This window comes from Sciurus vulgaris (assembly GCF_902686455.1).
Source record: "Sciurus vulgaris genome assembly, chromosome: 15".
NCBI lineage: Eukaryota > Metazoa > Chordata > Mammalia > Rodentia > Sciuridae > Sciurus > Sciurus vulgaris.
In genome coordinates, this window is record NC_136476.1 from 25,800,152 (window position 1) to 25,819,372 (window position 19,221).

The window sequence follows — 19,221 nt, forward strand, 5'->3', positions numbered from 1 at the left end:
CCCCCTCTACTGGCCTGTGCTCTGCCTGGATGTCTGTTTCATCCTTCCCAATTCATTACAATTCTTCTGTCCTATAATGATCATGTGAAGTTTGTATTTAAAAAAAAAATACAATAAATTATTTTCAACAATAAAAACAGTAAGAGATGCTACCTCGTCTGTGTTTGATATTTAGAGGCAGACAGACCAAAGTTTTATCCCAGATTTTCTAGTTGCTATCTGGAAATTTGCCCAGGTTCTACCACTTCTTTTTGGTACCAGAACTTGAACCCAAAGGTACTTAGCCACTGAGCCACATCCCCAGCCCTTTTTATTTTTATTTTTGAGACCAGGTCTCACTAAGTTGGTTAGGGCCTCACTAAATTGCTGAGGCTGGCTTTGAATTTGCAATCCTCCTGCTTCAGCCCCTGGGATTATAGGTGTGTGCCACCAAACCTAGCTCCAGGTTCTAGCATTTCTGAAGAAAAAAAGGAGGGGGGGGGGCACCATGATAAATACAGGGTAAAGGTGACATAAAGTTAAGCCATGCACACAAATAATCTAGCTCAATACCTGCCATAGCTCATCCACCCCTGATAAAAGTTACTTTCCCCCTTTTTGATGCTCACCCCAGAATGAGATAATTCTCTTCTCTGCATTTGTTAAACAGCTAACTCTTCGTAGGTGTGAAGTGCCTCACATTCTACCTATACTGCAGTATTTCCGTAGCTGTCTCGTTTCTCCTATGAGACCACAGAGTCCTTAAGGAGAGAATGCAAGATCCACATTCTCCCAGAGCTGACCATAATCCCAAAAGACACAATCCTGATGCTATAGTCCTGAAAGATCAAAGTTCCTAAATTCTAAAATCCTGAAAATCACAATCCTAAAAGATTATAGTCCTAGCTGGGTGCTGTGGCACACGCCTGTAATCCCACAGTTTGGGAGGCTGAGGCAGGAAGATCAAGAGTTCAAAGCCAGGGGGCTGGGGAGAAAGCTCAGTCAGTAGAGTGCTTGCCTTGTAAGCACAAGGCCCTGGGTTTGATCCCCAGCACCCCCCCCCCCCCCAAAAAAAAAAGAGTTCAAAGCCAACCTCAGCAAAAATGGAGGTGCTAAGCAACTCAGTGAGACCCTGTCTCTAAATAAAATACAAAAAGGGGCTGGGGATGTAGTCAAGTGTCCCTGGGTTGAATCCCCAGTACAAAAAAAAAAAAAAAAAAAATTATAGTCCTATAGTCCTGAATGTTGCCATTCTGAATGCCAAAATTCTCAAAACTACAGTTCCCATGAGGGTAAAAGGCTATATAGGTCAAGAGACAAATTCTGGGGAAAGATTGGCCACATGATATGGCAATGATGCAAAACTTCAATTTAAAACGTATTATTTGTCTGTATTAATACCCTTTCTAGCTGATAAAATTGCAGGAGCATGAGTTTAAGCTGCATATGCCTAAAGAAGCCTTTGAAGTTAATGTCTGTTTTGAAAATAAGTATGTGCAAGGTAGGTAAGAAGACACACAAAAGTATTAATGTGGACTGGGGATATAGCTCAGGTGGTAGAGTGCTTGCCTCGCAAGTACAAGGCCCTGGGTTCAATCCCCAGCGCTGCAAAAAAAAAAAAAAAAAAAAGTATTACTGTTCAGTCACCAGTATTGACTATTGTTTCGACCAAATCTGTGTTCTGTGTTTGAATGTACATGGATTTCCACATACCCAAAATAACAAAGAGGCATGATATGTAATATTGGAAAACTAAAAAGGGAATTCTCATGTCAATGTATAAAAAAAATCATAGAAGAATTTTAAAAAGAGAAGAGACTGCCAGTTGCAGTGGCACATTCCTGTAATTCCATCCATTTAGGAGGTTAAGGCAAGAGGATTGCAAGTTTGAGACCAGCCTCCGTAACTTAGACCTTATCTCAAAATAAAAAATAAAAAGGACTTGGGATGTACCTCAGTAATAAAGCATCCCTGGGTTCAATCTCCAGTACACAAAATTAACAATATTTAGTTTTTTGGCCTATTTCTTCACAAATTGGTTTATCTGCATATAGCTGTTATTCCTGTGTGGCTACTGTTAGTATGCCTGAGTGTTTATGCTTCAAAAATACATACCTTATTATTGCCTATTATGTAAAATGGTTTATGAAATGACCTGTCATGTTTTTATATTTCTCAAATAAATTCCCTTTTAAAAATGTTAAGTACATGTCTTTTAAAAGATCTTTTAAAAGATTCTTTTAAAATTATCTTTTCCATGTGGTATTTATACATAATGGAGTTTTATTCAGTCATAAAGGATGAAATTACGTCATTTTCAGGAAAATAGATGGGACTTGAGGACATTATGTTAAGTGAAATAAGTCAAACTCAGAAGGTCAGGAGTCATGTTTTCTCTCATATTCGGAAGCTAAAGAAGAAAAAGAAAAAGAAGGATGTGGGGGGAATTTCATGAAAATTGAAAGGATATCAGTAAAGGAAAGGGACTAGGGGGAGGGAGGAGGCATAGGAAAGGGGAATTACTGGGGGATGATATTAACCAAATAATGTTGTTATGTTGTGTGCATGTATGAATATGTCACAACAAATCCCATCATTATGTATGACTATAATGCACCAATTAAAATATGGGAAAAAAAAGAAAGTTAAAGAAAGAAAAACAAAACAAACAAAAAAGAAAAAAAGAAAAAAAAGGAAAGGTTTTATGATTTAACTGGCATGGTAGAAATTCAGGAGGTGAGGCAGGAGGATCACAAATTCTAGGACAGCCTGGGCAATTTAGTAAAACCAGATTAAAAAATAAAAAACACTGGCAATGTAGTTCAGTGTTTAAAGTATCCCTGGGCTCAATCTCCAGTACAAACAAACAAACAAAAAAAAAGTAAAAAGAAAAAGATAAAAATTTTTAATTCTGTTGCATTAAAAAGTTTGATATCATCAAAATTGCCAGCTAATATTTACGTAATGTTTCTCTCTTTCAAATTTTAGTGATAAATTATAGGATGTGGTTTGTTCATTTTTAAGAAAGTGAAATATATCGCAGAAAGGGATGTGGCTGTTTGGGTTTTACTGATCGTATTTGGTCTTACCTTTTCTCCTCCCAGAACCCCACATAGGTGCTGGCCTCTTGGGGTTTGGTTCCCTGGCAATTAGGTTCCCAAACACCCTAGCTACCAAAATATCTCAACCCTTACCTACAAAGGGAACTCTGAAGGAAGTTTCCACCTTCTGTTTCCATTGGCTCGGCTCTAGGATTGTAGAATAATCCTATTTGCAACCCAGAAAATTGTTTGAAATATGCCATCTAGTGTGGGCCTTGTAAAATTACATTTTACTAGTCACAATCCTGTGGTTACCACTAAGGCTCCCCTCTTGGACACCAGGTTTGCAATGTATAATTTTTAAACAAAATTCTCAAGTGAAAGTAACACAACATTTGTTTTCCCATTTAGTTTTTTTTTTTATTTTTATTTTTTTCCTTTGGTACTGGGGATTGAATCTAGGGGCACTTAACCTCTGAGCCACGTCTCCAGCCCTTTTTATATTTTATTTTTAGACAACGTCTTGCTAAATTACTTAGGGCCTTGCTAAGTTGCTAAGGCTGGCTTCGAATTTTCGATCCTCCTGCCTCAACCTCCTGAACTGCTAGGATTACAGGCATTTGCCATGGTGCCTGGCTCCTTTCCCACTTATTTTTAATTATAGTTTAAATAGATAGAGATAGATACTTACATGTTAATAAACAAAATAGCAAAAGCTTTTTTTCTTTTTGGTACTGGGGATTGAACCCAAGAGTATTCTACCACTGAGCTACACCCCCAGTCCTTTTTTTTCGGGAGGAGGGGATACCTGGGATTGAACTCAGGGACACTTGACCACTAAGCCATATCCCCAGCCCTATTTCATATTTTATTTAGAGACGGGTCTCACTGAGTTGCTTAGCACCTCGCTTTTGCTGAGGCTGGCTTTGAATTCATGATCCTCCTGCCTCTACCTCCCTGCTGGGATTATAGGCATGTGCCACTGCTCCGGGAAAGCTTTCTTCTTTACTAACATAGGCATTTCATTCTACAAAATCTCCCCTAACTGTATTTTCAATTTTTACTCAGTTTAAAATATTTTTCAGTTTCCATTAAGCTGTCCCTTTTGACTCATGAATTATGGAGAAATATACTGTTTAATACCCAGATATTGAAAATTTTTCTCTTAATTCTATTTTGGTCAGAGACAATGGATTTTATTATTCTAATGTTTTTAATTTGATAAGATTTATCAGGCAGGGCATGTTTTTTTTTTTTTTTTTTTTTTTTTTTTTTGGTACTGGAGATTGAACCCAGGGGTACTGTACCACTGAGTTACATCCCTAGCCCTTTTTTAATTTTTTAAATTTTAAACCAGGTACTCTTTAAGTTGTTCAGGCTGACCTTGAATTTACAATCCTCCTGCTTTAGTTTCTGCAGTCCCTGGGATTATAAGTGTGTGTCACTGTGCCCAGCTAGGCAGGGTATGTTTATCTTGATGAATTTTCCATGTACATTTGAAAAAAATGTGTATTTTGATGTTGCTGTGTATTCCATAAAAGTCAATTACATCCTGTTGCTTAATGGTGTTGTTCAATTCTCCAGTATCCTTGCTAATTTTTTTTTTTTTTAATACTGAGGATTGAGCCCAGAGATGCTTTACCACACAGCAACATCCCCAATCCTTTTTATTTTCCATTTTGAAACAGGAAGTTACTTAGGGCCTCACAAAATTGCTGAGCCTAGCTTCAAACTTCTGATCCTCCTCCCTGAGTCTATCGAGTTGCTGAAATCACAAGCGTGTACCATCACACAGGGCCTGCTTGCTGAATTTTGCCTACTGGTTTGTTTAGTAAGAGGAACGTTGAGCAGGGGTGTGGTGGCCCAGCGACTGGGGATGCTGAGGTAGGAAGATCACAAGTTCCAGGACAGATTTAGTAACTTAATGAGACCCTGTCTCAAATAAAAAAGGAAAGGACTAGAGATGTAGCTCCTTGGGTAAAGCACCTCTGGGTCTGATCCCCAGGACCAAAAAAAAAAAGTGTTGTAGTGTCTATAATTATGGGTTATTCTATTTCTCCCTTTATTTCTGTGAATTTTTACTTCAGGTGTTTTGAAGTCTAGCTGCTAAGGACGCCCACATGGAAGGTTGTTATGTCTTCTTGATGAATTTGTCCTTTTGTCATTATGTAATGTCCCTCTGTGGTAGGCAGCTTCTGAAACATTCCCAGAGATCCTCACTTCCTGTTATTAACACCCTTATGCAACTCTCTCCCCTGGAGTGTGGGCCAGACCTGGAGACTTGTTTCTAATGAACAGGGTGTGGCAAAAGTGGTTGGCCATCATTTAAGATCAAGTTTAGAAAATATAGAGACTTTAAGGTGGGCCTACTGGTGCATTTCTATAATGCCAGCTACTTAGAAGGTTGAAAGGCAGGAGGACTGCAAGTTCCAGACCAACCCGGGCAGTTTAGTAAGATCCTGTCTCAAAGTAAATAAATAAATAAAAAGGTACTGTAGCTCAGTGGTAAAGAACTTGCCCAGCATGTGCAAGGCCTTGGGCTCAATCTCCTGAACTGCAAAAAAATATTTTTAAAGTGAACAAATATTTCTAACATTTAAATCTTTCTAGACATGTATACATTTTAAATGGGCGGAAACATACTGTGGATGTTATTTATTGCTTCTTCTTTCACATAGCAATATATTACTGTTTTCTTTTCTTTTTTTTTTTTTTTGTTTTTTAATTTTTTTGCCCAGTATTGGGAATGAACACAGGGCCTCACACATGCTAGGCAACCACTCTGCCACTGAACTATACACCCCTAATCCTGGTCAGTATTGTGTGTGACGTCGTATGTTCTACATTACATCGAGTTTTCTTTTCTTTTTTTTGGTACTGGGGATTGAACCCAGGGATGCTTTACCATTGAGCTACATTCCCAGTCCTTTGTATTTTTTATTTTGAGACAGGGTCTTGCTAAATTGCTGAGGGTAGCCTTGAACCTGTGATCCTCCTGCCTCAGCCTCTTGAGCCACTGGGATTACATATGTGCACCACCATACCTGGCTTGAAATAATTTTCAACTTAAAGAAAAGTTACAAAATTAGAACATGGGATTCCCACATACTCTTCACCATTTTGTTTGCCACTTTTACTTTTATCATTTTTTTCTCTTTCTATCCACATACACCCAAACACTCTCATTTTCATATATGTATTTCCTGAGAAATTTGAGAGTAGGTTGCATACATCATGTCTTCCCCCTCCCCCCGAAAACTTCACTGTGTATTTTCTAAGTTCTCCTGGAGAATTATAGTACAGTTGTCAAATTTAGGAAATGCAACATTGACACAATACTTTATAGTTTGTATTCCAATCTTTACAGTTTGTATTCAAATTTCTTTAATTGTCCTAATAACATTCTTTAAAGCACATATGTATTATTTATTAATCCAGATCACATGTTGTATGGCAGGATAAGTTCCCATAGCTTTCTTTTATGGCAATGCATAATTGTCATGTTTCTTAATCCCAAGTGTTTTGTGAGATTTCCCCAGGCTTTGTCTTTCATAGCATTAGTGTAATGTATAAAGCTGCTCTCCCCACCCTTTCCGATGCAGCCATTTCCCCGCCTCCCAACTCTGTCAGTCTGTGAACATCCTAGTTAGTTATTGGTTCATCAGTCAGCTTGCAAGTATCCTTCTCCGTTATTGGTCCCATTAGCCCAGCGGAATTCATTAGCCCAGCGGGATTCTTAAAGATAGCTTCACTGCCAACTTTTCTCACTTGCTTTTCCTCCTCCTCACATTCCACTCTCTCTAGTGCATACCCTTTCTCTTTCCTTTCTCGTTTCCTCTCTTATCCTGCAGGGAGACACTCTGTTTGCTTAATAAATTCCCTTATGTGATTTCCCGTGTCTGGCGTGGTTTTGTGGGATTTCCTTACAATTAGCATTTTTTGCAGAATACAGACCAGTGGTACTTCAGAATATCCCTTAATTTGGTTGTGTGATAGTTTAAATGCTATCCCTAGATTCAAAAAAGGAAAAATGAGGCTGAAATAGCAGAAAACATAAATGTAGTTTTCAAGAGACATTCTCTTAGGCAATGTGGTGTTGATAAAGGATTACCCAATATGAAAATAACAAGGGATCAAGCAGATTAAACAATAGTTGCTAGATAATTAATCCTCTTCCTTTAGGTACAGCTAATGAAATTAGGTCAACAGGAATGAATGGTTTGTCAATGATGGAGGATCCAGCCTTTCCAGTGGCATTGCTGAGGTGCTATGTGGCCATATTTACCTACTACCACTATCAGCAGTAGCCCATACAATGAAGGACTAGAGGCAAGCACTAAATGCATATCTATTTACTAAATTGATGAGCAGCAAGGCCTACCCAGAGTGTGCATGTTTAGTCTCATTGGTATCTTATGTTGTTGCTTGCTATTGTTAAATAATGGGTAGCTAGAATAAAGGATAACACAAGGTTTTGTTTTCCATGTGAATCTGTAGTTGAGTTTGCTTGACCTGTGGGGTTAGACCTAACAGCTAAGTGACTCATGAACATGAAATCCTCTCCAAGCCTGACCATACAAATTTAGCTTCATGCAGATGACATTATGTCACCTACAGAGGGTGGAACCAGAGGAGAAGTTGGAGGACTTCTTAAATCTCAATAGAAATAATCTTAGGAAAAACTTATTTCCAAAAATAGAACTCAGGATCTATTCATTGACCTACTTGAAAAACTGGTGACAGCTTAACTTATGCCAAGTAGACACCATGGCAAAAGGTCTGGCAGGCAGAAAGAGGGACACAGGAAAATGGTAATAAAGTAACATGTCAGTGGATATATGGTTACTTCTGCAGTAACAGTGTGTTTCTTTAGTAAAAATTAGCTCATAAGCCAATGATTGGTGTATGCCAGTATAACAGTGGAAATACTGAAGATTCCACAAGGATATTCCTCTGCATACTAGTTTATAGGAGAAATTCAAGAAAAACAAAAACAAGCAACAACAGCAATAATAAAACCCCCAACAACCTAGTGATGTAGAAATACCTTAAGGAAAAGCTGAAATCCCTACAGAAATTTCCCCTTTTGCAAAATACATGACTGGGTAAGTAGTTGCAACCTGGCTCACAATATTGCACTTTTTTGGGAAACTGTGCAGATGAAAAATCTAAAAGAATGCTTTCTCAGGTGTTAATACAATGTGATAACTAAGTCATGTGCAGTGGCATACCTTGTAATCCCAGCTACTTTGGAGACTGAGGCAGGAAGATTATAAAATTGAGGCTAACCTTGCAGTTTAGGGAGACCTTGTCTTAAAAATAAAATAAAAAGGATTTTTTTTTTTTTACTTTCCATTTTAATTTTTATTTGTTCCTTTGAGATATACATGACAGTAGAATATATTGTGACATATCATGCATACATGGACTATAACTCTCCATTCTTGTGGTTGTACATGTTGTGAAGTTTCACTGCTCATGTATTCATATATGAACGTAGGAAGTTACTTTCATTCATTGTATTGTCTTTTTGTTTTCCCTTTATTTTCCTTTGTCTAAAGCAATGAACTTATATCTCCCCACTCCCATTAGTTACTTTAAATAGTGCTACCCTTTGTAGTGAATTGACAAAGTCAACAAGTCCAGAGGTAAACTTTCTCCTGATAGCATAAAGTAACCCATGGTACTTCAAAAGCAAGAGATCAGGGAGCTCAAAGTAAAACAATAAAGATTCAGACCTGAGGTGAATCCACCCAAGAATCCAGCATTCTGCAAAGAAGACAAAGGACACCCCAGAAGGGGTAATTAGTGACTCTCTGTGTTCCTCCAGAATGTCCAGTGTTGCTAGAAGTTTCCCTTCAGTCTCTTCCTGCTATAGCCAGAACTCTGATGTTTCCTCTCAGGTTTATTTTCATTCATTGAACTCAAGGACTTGAGGTGAAATTTTACATTATCCTCAGAAAGTGATCTCACCAAGAAAGGAAGCAGACAGGGATCAGAGATCATTTTAGCTCAACACAAGTTAATGACATTTATTAAATATGAAGCAAGATTTTAAATTAGTCAGGTGTGTGTGCATATGTGTACCTTTTGTGTGTGTGTGTTTTAGATAGGGTTTTGGTACATTTTCTGGGATTCAGGTGATTCTCTCACCTTAGCCTCCTGAGAAACTAGATGTATCAGTGTGTGCCATCATGCTGCCTAACCAGAGCCACATTTAACAAGTGACTCAATACTAAATAAGTCCTGATAGTCAGTTTTTTTGTCTGAAAAAAAAAAAAAAAAAAAAAACTGAGACAAACAACTTAAACATATGCAAAGATTTCTTTTGGTTCACAACTTTGGAGGTTTTGGTTTATCAATTGTTGATCACGTTGTTTTGGGGTGGTGAGAGTGCACGATGGAACAAAATTTCAGAAAATAACAGAGATAAAAGGGTGGAACTCTATTGATCCCACTAGAGTATGCTCCCAATGATATACTGGGTTTCGTCTCTCCCTGTCTCTCTCTTGTTCTTTCTATGGTAGTCAGGATAGAATTCAGGTCATTGAACATGCTGGGCAAGGACTCTACCACTGAGCCATATACTCACGTCCTAGGTCTTGCCACTTACAGGCTCCCCCACATCCCAATAGCTCCATTTTGGAAACCAAGCCTTGACCATATGGATGTTTGGGGCTGATGAAGATCCAAACTATCAACATCTTCTTTATACCCAGAAAGACCAGGTTTCTGTAGTTCTCCAACATCACATCTCTGTATAATTTCTGCTGAGCCGGGTCCAGGTATTCCCATTCCTCTTGAGAGAAATCAATGGCCACATCCATGAATGTCAATGGTTCCATTTCTTGGTCGTCACTCTGCCCGCCTCCTTCTCCCTCGGAGTCTCTCCTTCCCTGTGTTGCACAGAAAACTGGGGCTCTGGAGCACAGGAGAAAAAGCCACAAGTCATAAAAAGGATTGATGATGTAGATTAGAGGTAGAGGACCCCTGGGTTCAATCCCCAGTACCACAAAAATACATACATACATACATACTATAGTAAAATAAAATGTGACAAGTCCAGAGTGGTGGCACATGCCATCACTGGTAATTCCAGTTACTTGGGTGGTTGAGGAAGGAGAACGGAAAGCTCCAGGCCTAGATAGGTGTGGTGACACATGCCTCTAATCCTAGCTACTTGGGAGGCTAAGGCAGGAGGATTCCAAGTTTGAAGGCAACTTAGTGAGGCCCCCAGTAACTTAGTGAGACACTGTCTCAAAATAAAATAAATAAATAAATAAAGTGCTGGGTTGTGGCTTAATGGTAGAAAATGGTATTAAATCCAGTGCCCCTGGATTTAATAACCAAAAAAAGGAAAAGAAACCAACAAACCAAACACTCCCAGGTATTTGTCCTGTTTGGTTTTTGTTTTGGTACTGGGATAACCCCCAGGAGTGCTTAACCACCTAGCCACTTCCCATCCCTTTTATTTTTTGAGACAGTGTCTTGCTCATTTGCCATCCTCCTGCTTCTGTTGTGCCCAGATCTCGAATCTCCAAAGACCACCAGGGAGCCATCTCCGATGCAAAAGCAAAAGGGTCTTTATTGCAAGCTCGAGCTCAGACTCACAGCGTCACTGACACAGCAGGTACTGGCTGAGGGTCCCGAGTCTCCATTCAGTGGGATTTTTATGAGCTCCACAGTAGAGCGGGAAATTTGAACAAAGCAAAGTACACAGTTGGCTGATATTCCAACATGTGAGGTTTGGCATGTTTCCATTGGCTTAGGGTACCCAGGTCTTAACATATTGACATATATGGTTTGGAATGTTAGGCATTGGCTTGTTAGCTCCCGATTGGTTGTTTGCCAAAGGCCAATCCTAATCTAGTAGCCTTCCTGGAATCGGCTATCTAGGCCTGAAATCTTTCATGCCCTAAATGCAGCCTGTCATGGCCGCGGTTTAGCTCCCTTTTCACTTCATCATCAGGAGTTGCTGGGATTGCAGGCCTATGTCCCCAGGACTGAACTTTTTTTTTTTTTCTTTTCAAGTGAAATTAACTTCTAGTAGGAGCAATGACTCCAAAATCTACATGTCTGTCTGAAGGAGGAGACAACTCCATGGCAAAGAGTGTTTGACTAAGGATGCTACCTGGATGTCTTAAGTGTTCTACCCAAATCTATTTGCCCCATAAATCGGTAGTTACTTACAATTTGAGATTTTTGTAGGGCTGCCTATTTGGAGTTACTGCAGAAATGCTAATGGTAGAAAGCGATCTCATAATTTCTGTTCTACCGAAAACAATGTCTTCTCCTTGCCCCACTTTGGAAAATCTATCTCCAGTGGGCTGGGGATATAGCTCAGTTGGTAGAGTGCGTGCCTTGCAAGCACCAAGCACAGGCCCTGGGTTCAATCCCCAGCACCGAAAAAAAAAAAAAAAAAAAAAAATCTATCTCCATTGTCCACAAGGACAGGTTTTGACATACTGATTCCAAGCAGTGAGCTCAAGGGAGGGGTGAAGGGTAGCTGGAGCCTCCTTGGGACTCTGGGCGGGGACTGCCTGAGGCTCCAGGGCTGAGGGTTGGGAGCCTGAGGCATTCAGAGAGCCAGGTGGGGTCATATCCTGAGTGAGACCTGTAGGGAGATGGGTGGAGGGTGAGGTGGGGGAAGATGGAGCTGTACAACCCCTCTGCTCAGTTCCTGGTCACACCCCTCCCTTTGACTCCAGGGTCTGCTCAGATCCTGCAGCCCACATCCAGGATGCCCTGGGGTAGCAATTCTGGACCTCTCTTACAGAGTCAAAAGGCCCAAGAAAGGGGGGAAAAAAAAAAAAAAACAGAGAGGGAGGGGTTTTAATTTTGTTTATTTATTTATTTTTTACTGGGGATTGAACCCAGGGACACTTTAACACTGAGCTACATCTCTAATCCTTTAATCCTTTAAATGTTCTGAGACACGCTAAATTGCTTAGGACATCACTAATTTGATGGTCCAAGCCTCGCCTCAGCTTCCCTAGTTGCTGGGGTTACAGGTCAGTTTAAAAAGGGATTTATATTGGAAGGAACATCTCAAGAACTGAAAGTTAAGAAAAATTTAATTTTTATTATGATATTCTCTTTCAAACTACAGTTCTGACCAGGTGCAGTGGTGTATCCTGTAATCCCAGCAATTTGGGAGGCTGAGGCAGGAGGTTGACAAATTTCAGGCCATCCTGGGCAATTTGATGAGATCCTGTCTCAAAATAAAAGCAGAAAGGGCTGGGGATATAGTTCAGTGGTAAATGCTCTGGTTCAATCCCAGTACCCCCCCCAAAAAAAATACATAAAAGCATAATTTTATATATTAAAAATGTATATTTATAATATATATTTTTATATATATATAATATATGTATAGTCTTATTACTTTTATGAAAACAGTTTTGACCTTACCAATTTCTACAACAAACTTTGGGGGCCTCTGTTCAGAAAAAAAAAAATGACTGCCGGTTAACATCATTGAACACTGGTGTCTCAGACAGCAGAGTTTATGGGAAGTACCCTGGGAGGTGTCTTAATGTTGTTGAAAGCTGGGTCCTTGTCCCCAGTGCCAATCCAATAATGAGGACATAGTTTTTAGAAAAAGGAAAAAGAGGGTTTATTGGTTTGCTAGCAAAGGACAAACACAGGGGACTCCTGTCCCAAATGCTGTGATTCTGTCCATCAGCAGGAACAGGGGGTTTTTACAGAGGTGACTCAAAGGCTACATTCCACAGCGTTTTCTGTTGGAGCTGTAATTCACTTGTTAATTTGGGAGCTAGTCATTTCCGAGATCTTCTAGTACCATCCAAGACTGGATTACTTCACTCCAATGGTGGGTGTGTACTCAGGGACAGATAAATCTGCCTAGGATGGGGAAGAAAGTCAATCTGTTTCCCCTGAGATTAGGGAGGGGGAGAGATTAGGGAGGAGCAGGGAGACAGGAAAAGAAAGAAACATGTACATTTTAAAAATAAATTCCAGGGGGAGGGGGTAAGGGAAGAATGGAGGAACTTTGGATTGTGTAAAGGGAATTGAAGGGTGGGAAGGGGGTTGTGGGGGAGGAATGATAATGGAATGAGACAAACATCATTACCCTATGTACAAGTATGATTACACAAACCGTGTGACTCTACACTGTGTACAACCAGAGAATTGAAAAGTGGTTTTCCAATGTGTACAATGAATCAAAACAACATAAAAATAAAATAAAATAGAAAGATAAATTACAGGACTAGGGCTGTAGCTCAGTGGCAGAGCTCTTGCCTTGAACTGGGTTTGATCCTCAGCACCATGTAAAATCAAATAAATGAAATAAAGGCATGCTGTCCATCTACTACTATAAAAAAATTAAAATAAATGGCAGTGGTAGAGCAGCAAGGGCTACATTCATAGCATAAAGGGGACCAGTGTTACATTAACACCTTGCTGCTATGCTTTTCAGTCTGGAAGGAATTGTTTTCTAAAAAAGAAGAAAATATAGTGAGGAACTAAGTCAATTCATGGGAATAGTCTTCATTTGAAAGAAAACCCCAGTTTTTTTTTTGTTTTTGTTTTTTTTTTTGATACTAGGAGTTGAACCCAGTGGCTCTTTACTCTAAACTACATCCCCATTCCTTTTTAATTTTTGAGACCATCTTGTTAAGTTACCGAAGATCTCTGTAAATTGCTAAGGCTGTCCTTAAATTTGTGTTCTTCCTGCCTCAGCCTCTTGAGTCTGGGATTACAGGTGTGGGCAGGATGCCTGACTCCCAGAAATTCTTGAAAAGGTGTCAGAATATCAACAGAAACTTCACAGCTAAGAGCTCAGTTGAAGAGAAGAACCAACAAAATAGGAAGGCATCTCTTTCATTGTAGGGGCTGGACAAATCAGGAAACATTAATAAAGTATTCTGAAGCCACTGAAAAAATTAAATTGCTATCATATAAACTAAGAAGAAAATGTAAAGAAATTGGTAGAGGGCCAAGTACAGCGGTGCAGGCCTATGATCCCAGCAACTCGGGAGGCTGAAGGTAGAACTGAAAGTTTGAGGCTAGTCTCAGCAATTTAGTAAGACCCTGTCTCAAAATAAAAAAGGCTGGGATGTAGCTCAGTGTTAAAAGCGCCCCTGGGTTCAAAGAGCCCCTGGGTTCAATCTCTAGTACCACAGGGGGAAGAAAAAAAGAAAGAAAAAGAAGAAAGAAATTGGTAGAGAAGTTTTAAGCTTGTAGAAAAATAATGAGCAAGAATTCAAGAAACCTTCTAGAGAGATCTCTTAATGACGAGAAACCACTTGAAGAGAAATTTAAGAGCAGCCTGTTACCCTATCAGTTGCAGAAGTTGGTAAGAGCAAAGCACCAAGCTCAGAACAAATGAAAAGTACATCAGAAGTCTCCAGAAAGAGGGGAAAGATTCTTTTGATTATAAAATGGGTGATGCTAAGGTTTGGAATAACTGTGCAGTTCAATTCTGAAACTGAAGCATAATAGGAAAGGAACGGTGTTGTCTGAATTAGACAATGGATTACCAATGTGAGAAAGTGAGAGAAGACAGTTCTGGCAGTTATATACTAACTGTATGACAACTCCAAAACGAAGTGGCTTAAAGCAGCAGTGCTGGAATTTTTTTCATGATTCTCTGGGGTTAGCTGCTGCTTTTGCCTGGGTTCGCTCTGGTGACTGCATTCAAGAGGAGGTGGTTGGGCTTGCTATAAGGTCAAGGTGGCCCACTCACGTTGTCTGGCAACTGCTGCTGCTGTTCACTGGGTGACTAGGTTACATTCTGTGTGATCCCTCATCCTCTTGTTGAATAGACTGGCTGCTTACATGGCATTTCTCAGGACAGCTTCAGAAGCTGCAAAGGTTTAGCTTTGGAAGTCCAATAACATCAGGAGGCCACATTGTTGGTCAAAGCAAGTGGCAAGATTGGCCCAGATTCAGCAGAATCTAGGGAAATAGATGATCCCTGGATAGGACAAGGAGCGGAGCTACATTGCAAAGGATCACTGGAGGATGTGCGGCTATATTCTGCAATTTATCACAATAGGGAATGAATATGATAAGGGCTTTGAATTAATGAATTTGTGGTACTGAGAACTGAACTCGGGTATGCTACACCACTGAGCTATCTTCCCAGCCCTTTTTATTTTATTTTTTTTAAACTATGGATTGAACTCAGGGGTACACTACCACTGAATATTTTTTATTTTGAGACAGGGCATCACTAAGTTGCTGAGGGTCTCGCTAAATTACTGATGTTGTCCTTCAACTTGTCTCAGCCTCATTGGGATTACAGGTGTGCACCACTATATAAAGTTCATTTCCATGATGTCAAGAGTTTTGCTTCCTGCTGTGCATGGTGGAACACACCATAATTCCAGTGGCTTGGGAGGCAGAGGCAGGAGGATTCCAAGTTTGAGACGAGCCTTAGCAATTCAGCAAGGCCCTAAGCAATTTAGCAAGACCTTGGTCTCAAAATAAAAAATAAAAAAGGCTAGGGATGTAGCTCAGTCGTAAAGTACCCCTGGGTTTAGTCCCCCAAACAAAGAAACAAACAAAAAACAAAAAACAAAAAAAAAAAAAAAGAAAGAAAAAGAAAAAACAGAAGTGTTTTAGTTCCTATTTCAATAGTGCTGGGGATGCAGCTTAGTGGATAAGTGCTTCTCTAGTGTGCAGGAGGCGGAATTTTGTCCCCTGCAATGGAAAAAAAAAAAAAAAAGGCATAAAACATCTTATGCCATGAAAAGATCTTTTAAGTTCATGCCTGAGTTCATGTACCCCTAAAGTGTTGAAGTATGTCCTGTGAAATTACAGGTGATCTATAATCATTGATGGAAGAGTTGTTTAGACTGAAACCCCTGTTTTTACCTGATTTCAGAGGGTCAATTAAGGCATCAGAAAAAGCAGTTGCTTTTGATCTGAGCCCTGATGTAGCTACATTAGTAATCACTATCCCAAGAAATTCCTCCTCTTCTACTCCCATGGATGACTTGGTTGACTCTGATACAAATCCCAGTTCCTCTCAGGTATGCCCATCACAAGCTCACCTAGAATTGAACAACTATCTCCTGTCAGTCAGTTTCCCCATGAACTTCATGGACCTAAACATTTTCTTCTATCTTTTATTCCTGGAAGTCTCAAATCTCACTAAGATAGAGTACAGCTGGTATTTATCTGAGATAGTGAAATTATTCCATGCTTTTTAAATCTGTGAATATTGACTTCTACTTTTTATCTATAATAACCATTCTGTGTTTCCCATATATTTGTATATTTATATATGTATATATCTATATATTAATTATTAATTAAAATTCTAGGAGAAAACACAAGAAACTAGTAGCCACAGCACCTGGCTAGTTGCTGAAATTATTCAGGGTCAATAGGACCAAACAGAAAAATGTGCTCAGTTTCCTTTCTACTTGTTTTTGCCTTCAAAATTTCCCTTTTCTAAAATGATAAAAATTTTTCTGGAAAAGAAAGAAAGGAAAGGTTCATAAGTTTTACCCTTTAATTTACCAAGTTAAATTATCTACATGGTCTATTTGTCAAAAAGTGGGTAAGGAGTTCAACTTAAAAAATATATATATAGACATACATTTGGGTGTGGTGGTGCTGTCTATAATCCCAGCAACTCAGAATGCTGAGGTAGGAGGATTGCAAGTTTGAGGCAGTCTCAGCAAATTTGCAAGGCCCTAAGGAACTTAGTGAGACCCTCTCAAAAATAAAAAATAAAAATGGCTGAAGATGTAGCTCAAGTGGTAAAGTACCTTTAGGTTCAATCCCCAATACCCAAAACAAAACAAAAAAAAAATAATAATAACTAGACCATGTACACCTGTAATCCCAGGGACTGGGGAGGCTGAGGGAGGAGGATGGCAAGTTTGAGGCTAGCCTCAACAATTCAGCAAGGCCCAAAACAACTTAGCAAACCTGTCTCTAAACAAAAAACAACAGCCTCAGCAAAAGCAAGGCACTAAGCAACTCAGTGAGACCCTGTCTCTAAATAAAATATAAAATAGGACTGGGGATATGGTTCAGAGGTTGAGTGCCCTTGAGTTCAATCCCCGGTACTCACCCCCCCCCCCCCCAAAAAAAAAGAGACAAAATAAATAAAAAATAAAAAGATCTGGGACTGGGCATGGTGGCACATGCCTGTAATTCCAGTGGCTTGGGAGGCTGAGGCAGGAGGAGTGCAAGTTTAAAGACAGCCTCAGCAACTTAGCAAGACCCTAAGCAATTCAGTGAGAACTTGTCTCTAAATAAAATAGAAGAAAAAGGGTTGCAGTGGTTAAGTGCCCCTTGGTTCAATCCCTGGTTCCAAAACCACTCCTTGATACAAACAAAGTATAAAAATAGCTGGGGATGTAGTTCAGTTGTAAAATGTCCCTGGGTTTAATCCCTAGTACAATAAAACAAAATAAAATAAAACAAAACAAAAACCCCTAAATAATGAAAATAATAGTTATGATAAATAACCAATAATAATATAAAGGAATTGATTGAAACTAACAGCTATAAATACTGAGTCTGGAACCTCGGACTTTGGTATGTGGTTTTATTTTTATTTGCTAACATACATGAATATTTTGTTTTCTTATTATTAAGGTTCAAATGTCATAAATCCCTTCATATATATATATATATATATATATATTTTTTTTTTTTTTTTTTTTTTTTTTTGCAGTGCTGGGGATCAAACAAACCCGGGGCCTTGTGCTTGCAAGGCAAGCACTCTACCAACTGAGCTAACTCCCCAGCCCTCAATATTTTCTTTGATGTGAACATAAAATGCCTCAACTGTTCCCCTAGCACTCTAATCCACACATGTATAAAGTTAGGGCAATGGCCCAGGAAGAACCAGAATCCCCTGGGAAAACATGACATATCTTTCCAAAGTTTTAATTTTATTCAAATAGTTTAGTGGGAAAATTGAATAATTTAACTGGTAGATAATTTTAGGTATTGTTCTTACATTAAAACAAACATGTATAATGATATTCAAACTGATTAAAATTTTAGATTACACAGAAGTCTTGTGTCACTTAAAGGCCATCCCCACATCCTTGGCTACCATAGTCTTCTTGGTCATTGTGACTCATTTGGTGTAGAAGATTGAAAAGTTTTCATGATTAATAAACTGTTTCAATTGCGTGGTATCATCATCTGATATTCACTTTTGGAGGATGATTTTGGCTTGCAGTAAAGATGAGTTGGAGGGAGTGGGTGGGGAATGCATTGTAGGTAAGGGAATCATTAGGAGATTTTTTTTTTTTTTTTTTTTTTGTACTGGGGATTGAACTCAGGAACGTTTTACCACGGTACTACATCCCCAGTTGGTCTTACCTTCAATTTTGAGACAATGTCTAAGTTGCTTAGGGCCTGGGTATGTTGGTGAGGGTGGCCTCACTCTTGTGATACCCTGCTTCAACCTTCTGAGTTGCTGGGATTATAGGCATGTACTACTGTGCCTGGCATCAGGAGACTATTATAATCCAAGTGAGTGAAAAATTGATCCAAACTTCAGAACACAGGACACAGAGAATAGGAAATAAGATTTCTAATTTTGTTAGGTACTTACCATAATACCGACTTTCAATCTTTTAATATCATCTAAGCTTGTAGTTATTAGACTGTTTTATACCTGCATAAATAATACACATTTACGATAAAGAAAAACATTTGGTGGGGGGGTGTAGTTCAGTGAGTGAGCTAGTGTGAGTGAGGATCTGGGTTTGATTCCTAGCACCACCCCAAAAAAGTTAGTGATTGTTACTATTCAATTTTTTTTGAGTACTGGGGATAAAACCCAAAGCTTTATAATGCTAGGCAAGGGCTCTACCACTGACCTAAATCCCTAGTCAGTTATTTATATAGTTATTTATTGGTTCCGGGGATTGAACCCAAGCCTCTTAACCACTGAGGCACATCCCCAGTTCTTTTTTTTAAAGTTTTTATTTTGTGAAAGGGTCTTGGTAAGTCCTTAGGGCTTTACCGGTTTGCTGAGGCTGGTCTTGAACTTGCAATCCTCCTGCCTCAGTCTCCTGGGTCTGGAGAATTATAGGTTTGTACTACCATGCCCAGTCATTCCTAGTCCTTTAATTCTTTATATTTGTAAAGGTGTAATGGACTTCAACATATTCTAATTGGACTATTTTATATAGTAATGTATCAATTTGCTGTACTATATATATTTTAAGAAACTTAGAAGTATGTCTCTATGGTG

At 39.1% G+C, this 19,221-nt stretch overlaps 1 long non-coding RNA gene across 1 annotated transcript in view; it reads right to left on the reverse strand.

Moving 5' to 3' along the window:
• The window catches only part of LOC306645380, a 268,819-nt gene that overhangs the window by 248,042 nt on the left and 1,556 nt on the right, over window positions 1–19,221 (reverse strand). The window contains exons 3-4 of the long non-coding RNA XR_013759628.1: window positions 18,577–18,639; window positions 14,075–15,689 (exon numbers count right to left, since the gene is read on the reverse strand). This is a non-coding gene — a long non-coding RNA (uncharacterized lncRNA). The remainder of the gene's footprint in view (window positions 1–14,074; window positions 15,690–18,576; window positions 18,640–19,221) is intronic.